Consider the following 9305-nt stretch of genomic DNA (forward strand, 5'->3'; position numbering starts at 1 on the left):
TTCAAAAAAGTAAAGAACTCTTATTTTGGTCAACACTGATACCTTCCTTGGCTGAGTAGTTTCCTTCCCAAATATCCAGGTTCTGCTTGCAGAGCCCAATTGTTCTCATCAGGAGCAAACCTGAAACCTGCCTCTCAGCTTGGCACTGTCAGCAGATCACAGAGTTTATACTGAATATCTGGTGAATCAAAGCCTCCATGTGTATATGCAGGCCTACACACACTGGCAGAATATAGCTGAAGAGGTTCCCATCTTATTTGTTGGTAAGGATGTTTATTAAACAACTATGCTTCAAAATACAACTGTCTTTTTCTTTTCTGTTTTTTTTCGCCATGGCTTCCTATGATCTCTCTGGCACCAAAAATTCCACTGCAATTATAGCCAGTGACATGAATTCAGTCTGATGTCCAGATATAGACTTCACATCCCTCAGGAGAAATCACTTATAATTTCAGGGATTTAAGGAATTTCAGGAAAGCCTGAAAAGAGCTAAATCTTATAAAAGAATAGCTCATTCACCACCTGAGACATACGGACTGTGCTTTCTATTTTAGCTCTCATAAAACATGTACAACACTGAGGAACTTTTGACACATAAATCTTGGGTGCTGAAAGTTCACTCTTCTGCTGCTGCCTCTTACAGTTATTTCAGGCAATATGCCACTCCCCATGCTTCTGGAACTGCAATGTCACCCTTTCCCCCAAAAGTCCATAAAAATTTTATTATGCAAAGTTTGGAAATTTAAATTCTTTCTGTTGTTTCTGAATAATTTTCTCAAAGATAGGTGTTATTTTGCTTGCTATTCAGTCAGGTATCATAAAAAAACTTTCAGAGATGGGGGCACAATGTGTCCTGGGTGGACGGATGGTATCTGTTTATCTTGTGCTCCTTTTAATCCTTATTTTAGAGCAAGAGTCAACATGCATGCCTAATGTGTCTTTAGTATGAGCTAAATGGTCACAGGCACTGAAAAGGTTGGAGGGTTGTGTGACCATGTGCCCTACCTGCAGACCATGAAACAACAAATCCTGGTTCTTGGCTCCCAGCTGCAGGGAAAGAAGCAGCCAGGATGAGTCACTCCTATGGAGGTTACAAGAAGCCTTGCTCCATTCTTACTCTGAGAAAATAGTCTGAGTTTTTGCCAAATCCCCATGTTTCTCTGCTCATAGGAAGCTGTGTGGATTTTCCTTCTGTCAACCTACTGTCATATGCAACAAAGAGGTTAACGCTGAACAGTGAAGAATATGGATCTAGTTTTTATTTTACCGTCAGTTTCAGAGCATGATCTAGAACATCCTTGGTAATACACCCTTGACTTTGGTGGACTTTCAGCAGAGATTATACTGTATTACTAAGAGTTGAATGAAGGCGAGATATGCCAATTCTTGCAATTAAGGAAAGTGTTTTTTACAGTTCACCAGTCTTTCAGTAAAAACAAAAACTCAATATCCATCATAAATCCTGGATAAAGTGAAGACAGGAAAGAAAACCTTTCAGATTGTTTTTATGGGCTAGAAAGAAAGAGGACTGGGGGCTTCATCTATAGCAGGAAGGGAGTACTTTCCAGCTGGTTTCCAGAAATTTTAATTAAATGTGTACTAACCAAAGAAAATCAAACATGTTCAGACTGTTTCCAAAAAAAAATTCCTTCACATTTTCTTAGATTTAATCCTCAAGGTACAATTTATTCAAGTAGCTGTGGCATACTGAGCACTATCATACTTAAACTCCTCATAGAAGTACATTAAGCAATATTATTCAAATTTCCATGTGTTGTGTTTTTGTCTGGTCGTTTTGTTTTTTTACCCTTTTCTGGACATGTATTTGGAATAATGTCTTATTTGCTCCTTTATATGTTAAAAATATTTCACACTTGGTAAATGAGTGGAGATATAGATGTGGCGACATAAATGAGTACAGTTCTGGAGCCATTCCTTCAGTATTCACTAAGAATTGATTGTGTGCTGGATGCTTCTGACTCCTTAAACAGACAACCTTAGAAAGAAGAAGTATGGCAGTTTCCTTTTTTCTTCTTCCAAATGAACATAAGTTAAGATCTTTCACTCTATGATGTAACAAAGTCAGAAACATACTGACCGTAGTAACATGGCATTGCCATGGGTGACATTTTCTGGTCCCTTTAAATACAGAATAAGAAGTCCTTTAGAATTACATATCCTACAGAAGTTATAGATTAGTGAGTTTTTGTGTAGTTTCAGGTTGTGTAGGTTTCTACAACCTACCAGCCCAAAGTACCATTGGAAGTAATTTCTTGGTCAGGTAAAGCTTTGTGACTCTCCCAAGTGCAGAGAGACAACATCTGCCATGCAGTTTGCTCTGGATATCAATCTCTTAAAATAACAGAGTTTATGTAATGGTTACCTAGTTCATGTAATATGTAAACTATTTCCATATAGACGCAAACGATCAAATAATAAATGACAAAGCATATTTCAACTCCACTAATCACCATGCTGATATCTGAATTAGGTGGCTTTGAGACTGTCTACTGATATCTACATCAGAGCAGTAATGGGGAGGTAGGAAAGACTGTCTGTGGTTTACCTGGGAGGAAATTCAGGCTTTCTTCTCTTGCCTGCAGAGTTGGACTTTACTAGGATATAGTGTTAAATAGGAACTGTCAGAGCTATTAGAAGCAGCTAGTAGAAAGGGAACAGAGGAGTGAGGGAGAAAAGAGGATGCTGCATCCTCTGAGGTAAAAATCTCTTGCACATGTTATGCTTGCCTGGCGTCACACCATGGCTGTCAGTGCCGAGAGCTGTGGAGAGGTGCTCTGCCTCCTCAGCCCACTCTGCCTGCCAAGTTATTGATGCTACCTGTCCTCTCCAGATGGTTCGTAACAGCCTGTGATGCCTGGTGAGGAAATTGGCACAAAGCCTTGTTTTCCAAAAAGATTTATTTCTTCTCCTGGATAAGAACATCCTTTGCTTCTAAGGGAGACAAAAGCAGCCATTCAGATCAGAGTTCATTCTGTTTTCATAGCTTCTTTTCTTGGTTCTTTAGCAAACACACTGAACTTAAGTATAGCAGATAAATGTATTAAAGGAGAGCACATTGCTTTTTGAGGGTATGTGGATATTTTACCTAAATGTAGAATAGCTTAATCAAGAAAGATGTTCCAAACAAATCCCATGACAACACCATTTTTCTTTCCCCAGCCTGGCATTCATTTACCAAGTGCATAGAAGATAGTGTCATGTGCTAACTGCCCATTTGCTTTAATGTAAAATTAAACGTGAGTGTTTAGGAATCTGAATTTCAGCAGAATAGTGGGGATTCACTGTCCCTTTTGCCTGACTCTGTGATAGTAGAGTACTAGAGAAACAACAAAATATCTCCACCTCAGAAGGAGTTCTTAAGGAGTGATAACTTGGGTAGTCCTGCAGCAGGATCTATTTCTTCTTTTCCTACATAGAAAAGGAAAATAAATAGTGCAGTTCTGGAGGTGAGGCTAAGCAGTACTTCCCACTCTATAGTGCCATGAGAGGGCAGGAACAAATGTCATTCATGGGAAAATCTTAACTGGGACGAGCTGAGATGAGGGCATTAAAAGGCCTCTAGAACAAAACATAAAAGGTTTTAGTAAAGTAAAGTAAAATGTACAACAGGGCATTTGAAGGTATGTATTAATGACAGCAGGTTACTAACATGTATTTTTATGGATTTAAAATTATTTTTAAAGGATATTTTCTCAAGCCAATGGATGAAGATGCAGTCCCCCTATTAACTAAGCCCAGTGGTAACACTCCAGAAAACCTACATGAAACCAACACTGGATTTCATAGGCCTGGAAATGGAAACGCTGCTTCCACGAAGTCTTCAGTCTGACTTGTCACTATTTACTATTTACGAGGGATATTTTTACTAAAATGCCTGCAAAATTCAAAGTATGACAAATGCTACAAAATGAGAAAAATTAATTTCTTGGTTCTTTTGCAAGATGCTGCAAAGGTATTTGAAAAAACTATTAATAGTCACATTAATTTGATATGCTTCAGAACATGAATGCAAGAGACTTCTTTTTTAAATAGATTCATAATATTTATCATAACCCTTGTGCTATGCTACTTGTTGCCACCCACGTGAATAAGATGCCATACAATATTGTCTGATATTATTTGCTTAGCAGCAGAAATTTTGGCATGGTATTGTGTAGAAAATGAGAGGAATCGGATGTATACTGCTGATATACTACTGCCTCCTGTAGTTTTAAATGATTACAGCTCTCCCACTGCACCCCAGAAGTGACTTCATTACAGTAGGTAAATGCTTTTCTGTATATTAGCATAGTGTTTGTAACAGATTTTTTAGAATTAGAGATATTCCACAGTTTCCTAATAGAACTTTTAGTAGAACTGACCAGAACATTCAAGACAACTTTATTTAATATATACACTTCTCTGAGTAACCATTCTGCCAGATCCTGACTGATAGCAGCAAGGGCCAGGTTCTGCATCTACCTGTTTTTTTAAAATCGTCTTGAGCTATCATCCAAAAACAGGGAGAAACCAAATGAGGCTGAACAGAAGAATTAATGAACAATGTATCCCCTATTCACAAGCAGTGAATCAAACAGGCTTATTGAAATAGCATATTATTTGGGAAAGAACAAAGAGAGAAAAGAAGACAAAACAGAAAAGCAGTCTCTAGTTAGGGTCCTCCTCTCTCCCTCTTAACCAAAGTAGACAAATAATCATTCAGACTGTTTTTCTCTTAGCATATGGATGCTTATTGCCTTCCCCAGCCACAGCCTTAATTTGCTGACCTCTGTGGATGCTAAACTGTCAAAATTTAGCTGCTGCATAAGATCATTTGAGAAAAATCACAGTTGCCTGTGAAGGGTCCAGCTCACCCGTGCACATCCTCCTCTGCTGTGATTTCCACTTATTAGCAGAAATAGAAAACAGATAGCCCATAATGCTATACTTAAAATAAAGGAGCTTCCTTAAAAATAGGGTCCTTCTTTGCTTCCCAAGTTTCCTCATCCCTGTTCTCCAATCCACCACATTAGATCTGGGTGAGTACTCACATTCTGCAGCATTGGGTAGGTTTCAATGAAAATGTCACAGGAAATGTCTTAGGGTTCATGGTCAACAATCTCTTTCAAAAATATACGAAACTGTATGGGTTTAAGACTAAGAACTAGTTCTGATCATCAGAAATTGTCACTGCTTTCTGGAAAAATTTGCTTTTGTCTGTATTATGTAAGTTCTAAATTCTTTTCTGTCTAAATCTTCTCATACTCCAGCTGGCAATGTTCAGTACTGAAGAACAATCTCCATGTTATGCACAGGATTTTCAGAATCACAATCCTCTCATAATCTTATCTGTTGATTTCAGTCCACACACTGGTATTTATTGCAGAATATGTTCTTTTGATCAGTATTAACCAGAGATGTCTGTGTTGTTTTTTTTTATAGAAAGAACGTGGTAGAAATATTAATCTGATTGTCTAACTAAATTGTAAAATTAAATCTGCAATTTTATCATTGTTTTCTGTCATATATTTATTCCTCATATTATTTCATATTTTTACCAAAATGATTTGTCTACAGTCTGTAGGACTAGGTTGAAAACATATATAAATATATATCTTGACTATATATTCTTTCAACATAAAACTGACATTAAAATGTAGTGATGATTGAGATGGACTATATGTAACAGGCAGGGATGGAAGTCATTTCATGCTCAAAACAAAGTTAGCTTTAACATTGATTTAATTTGAAGCAGGGTATCACTCAAGATGCGTATATGCCTTAGGTCTTCCTCACAGCAACACACCTTTGTATCTACACCTTCTCTCTCTACATCTTCTTTCTTTTCTTATCTCGGATTTCCCATCAGCAAAATACAGTATTTTTGGGTACTGATGAGTGACCTAAATGTCCATCTGTTTCAAACAGCAAGCTCCAAGTTAAGGGCAGTCTGCTAGCTGATAGCTTTGTATTTATACTTTATTCTTTGCCACAAGTTACAGTTTTCAGTAGAAAACACTAGCAGCTAAATGCACTTGGATATCAGAGTAGAATCATGGAATCATACAATGGTTTGGGTTGGAAGGATCCTTTAAGATCATGTAGTTCCAGCCTCCCGGCTATAGGCAGGGACACCTCCCACTAGACCAGGTTGCTCAAAGCCCCATCCAGCCTGGCCTTGAATGCTTCCAGGGAGGGGGCATCCGCAACCTCAATGGGCAACCTGTTCCAATGTCTTACCACCCTCACAGTAGGAAGAATTTTTTCCTAATATCTAGTCTAAATCTATCCTCTTCCAGTGTAAAACCATTTCCTTCGCTACCTTTCCTTATGAAAAATCCCTCCCCAGCTTTCCTGTAGGCCCTTCAGGTACTGGAAAGCTGCTATAAGGTCTCCTCAGAGCCTTCTCTTCTCCAGGCTGAAGAGTCCCAGCTCTCTCAACCTGTCCTCATAAAGAAGGTGCTCCAGCCCTCTGATCATCTTCATGGCTTTCTTGTGTTGGGGGCTCCAGAACTGGACACAGTACTCCAGGTGAGGTCTCACAAGAGCAAAGTAGAGAGGCAGAATCACTTCCCTCAACCTGCTCGTCACATTTGTCCGTTTATTCAACCCAGGATATGGTTGGCCTTCTGGGATGCAAGTGCACATTGCCAGCTCATTTTGAATCTCTCATCAACCAGCACTCCCAAATCCTTCTGCTCAGGGCTGCTCTCAAGCCTTTCTCACCCAACCTGTATCTGTGCTTGGGATTGCCTCAACCCAGCTGCAGAACCTTCCACTTGGCCTTATTGAACTAGATGAATTTGGCATGAGCTCACCTCCCAAGTCTGTCCAGGTTCCTTTGGACAGCATCCCTTCTCTCTAGCATGTAAACTGCACCACTCAGCTTGGTGTCATCTGCACACTTGCTGACGGTGCACTCAATCCCACATCACCTACAAAGATGTTAAATAACACCAGTCCCAGCACCAATCTCTGAGGAATGCCACTTATCACCAGGCTCCATTTGGATATTGAGCTGTTGACCTCAACTCTCTGAGTGTGACCATCCAGCCAATTCCTTATCCAGTGAGTATTCCATGCATAAAATCTACTTTTTCTCCAATTTGGCGACCAGGATGTCATGTGGGACAGTGTCAAACGCTTTGCACAAGTCCAGGTAATTTTATTAAAAGTGAATATCACTACACTTAAAACAACAGCTGATCTGACTGGTAGAGTCTCACCTTGCAAAACTGCAAATGTGGATGTGGGGAAAAAAGGTAGCACAGAACTTCCTTAAGAAAGCATAGAAAATTTCAGTATTATAGGGACTATGGATTCCAATGTGTATGATGTTGACTATACATGAGGATTGCAAAAATTGTAGCAATGTTTGCTGAGAATCCAGAGTAGAATTAAGTTTCAATGTCCATTAATTTTGACTGTGATCTGGATAAAAACTTTTTTTTTTGCTATTCACAAATCTCAAAATTGGAGAGCTACCATATTTTAATTAAGTTAATCATACAGTCAGCTGGGCTGCAATTTCAGTGGGCAAGATAATACATATAATGAGAACAAGGTCTTTCCCAAAGAGGTAAACTATGACAATACAATAGCAACTCTAAGACAGACAAAGCTGGCTTCCCAGTACTGACATGCATATTCCCTGTGAATGAGCGCTTTCCAAATAAAATTAATTTCCTTGAGAAATTCCCACACCTGCTACTGTGTTTGGCACCTGTGTGTCATAGTTCTCTAAGATTCACTGGCTTCAACAATTCTGAGAGTGCTGAGCATTATGTGTCAGGGAGCTGTTAGCTTTAAGACTTACACTGGGAAAGAAAGTTAATACTCAAAAAAACAAGGAGGAAATATTTTACTCTTGAAATGCTTCTTTCCTTTTAAATAAGAAGAAAACTCACCTAAGTACCAGGACATTTAGAGGCTGTAGAATTTATTAGATGTAAGGAAATAACCTTGGCAAAAAATGCTTTTCTTTGTCAATACCTTGAGCAAGAACAGATTCAGACAGATGTAAATGAAAGTTCTGAAAGAGGGGAAAAGATTTAAGAAGGCTGAGATGCTGCTGTCTTATAATGCTGAGCTATTTCAATAGCCCATCAAACATCCTGGCACAAGCATACAGCTCTCTGTCGTATCATTCAGACTCCAACCAGAAGCAAAACAAAGTATTTCAGTTAACTTACCAGTGCTGATAACATGAATTCCTTGTCTTGTTTGGATTTACCCTTTAGCAAAGTATATTCATAAATAAATAATGGCTGACATTCACTCTTAATGAAACTAGTTGTGTTCACTATGAGCAGATATTTCTTTTCATGGTATTTTCTTCCTCCACCTTTATCAACTTATTAACTCCATAATGTTTTCTCCATCACCCTGAAATTTAATTGTGTTGTTTTGATGCTACTTTGGATGTCGAATTCCATCCAAAATCACTACTGCAGCTCCGCTTAGTTCTCATCCTTTTCTCTTCTTTTAGGTATCACAGCTATCTTCACAGATGTCACTGTCACTGTCACATATTTAGTCCTCTCTTGGCTCTACATTTCCTGATTCCCTTCTTCCCACAAGCCCCCAAGATTTCTGTCAATCTTCAATCTGGGACACAAGTTTGGCTTCCCTTAGCTCTTTTGTTGCTAGGAAAGTGCTGTAACCCATCTTCTCCCCTCTCCTTCCAAACCTAAATCTTTTACTACCTGTTTTTTAGTTGCCCTATATGATTAATCTGCACACAGGCTCCCTCACTCATTTTCAGGTCGCTAGTAGAACTTGTATTTTCTTTAAGAAGAGGTTTACATTCCTATACTTTTACCCAGTTCTGTGCACTACAGAAAGTGGGAAAATTCAGAAGCTAAAATATTTTCACATTATTCTTGAGTCTGTGCCTTCATGTGAGTGATCCCTGTTGTGATGATTTTGACTGTGATTATTCTAAATGCTGTCTCCCACAAGTAGTACTGACAAGTCTCAGTCACTCTTCTGACCTTTCTTTTTAATGCAAACATATGGTTTCCTCGTGAATATGACTACTTTTTGATGTTCTTTGAGGAGGAGTGCTTTTCCCATCCATGTTCCTGAGGCAAAACAGCTATGGCCAGCAACCTTGCAGGCAACACAGAAGCAGAGACTGAATGGATACTGGTTAGTGAAATCTCCTGCATGCCGTATGCATTGGAACTTTCATTATTACAAAAAGAACCTCAGGCATCCATTTTACTTCGCCTATTGTGTCTTTTGAAATGTTGATGTCTTGAAAAAACAACTTATGCTGAAAACAAAGTGCAATTTCTATAATA

Source organism: Meleagris gallopavo, chromosome 2 (assembly GCF_905368555.1).
Source record: "Meleagris gallopavo chromosome 2, MGAL_WU_HG_1.1, whole genome shotgun sequence".
Classification (NCBI taxonomy): domain Eukaryota; kingdom Metazoa; phylum Chordata; class Aves; order Galliformes; family Phasianidae; genus Meleagris; species Meleagris gallopavo.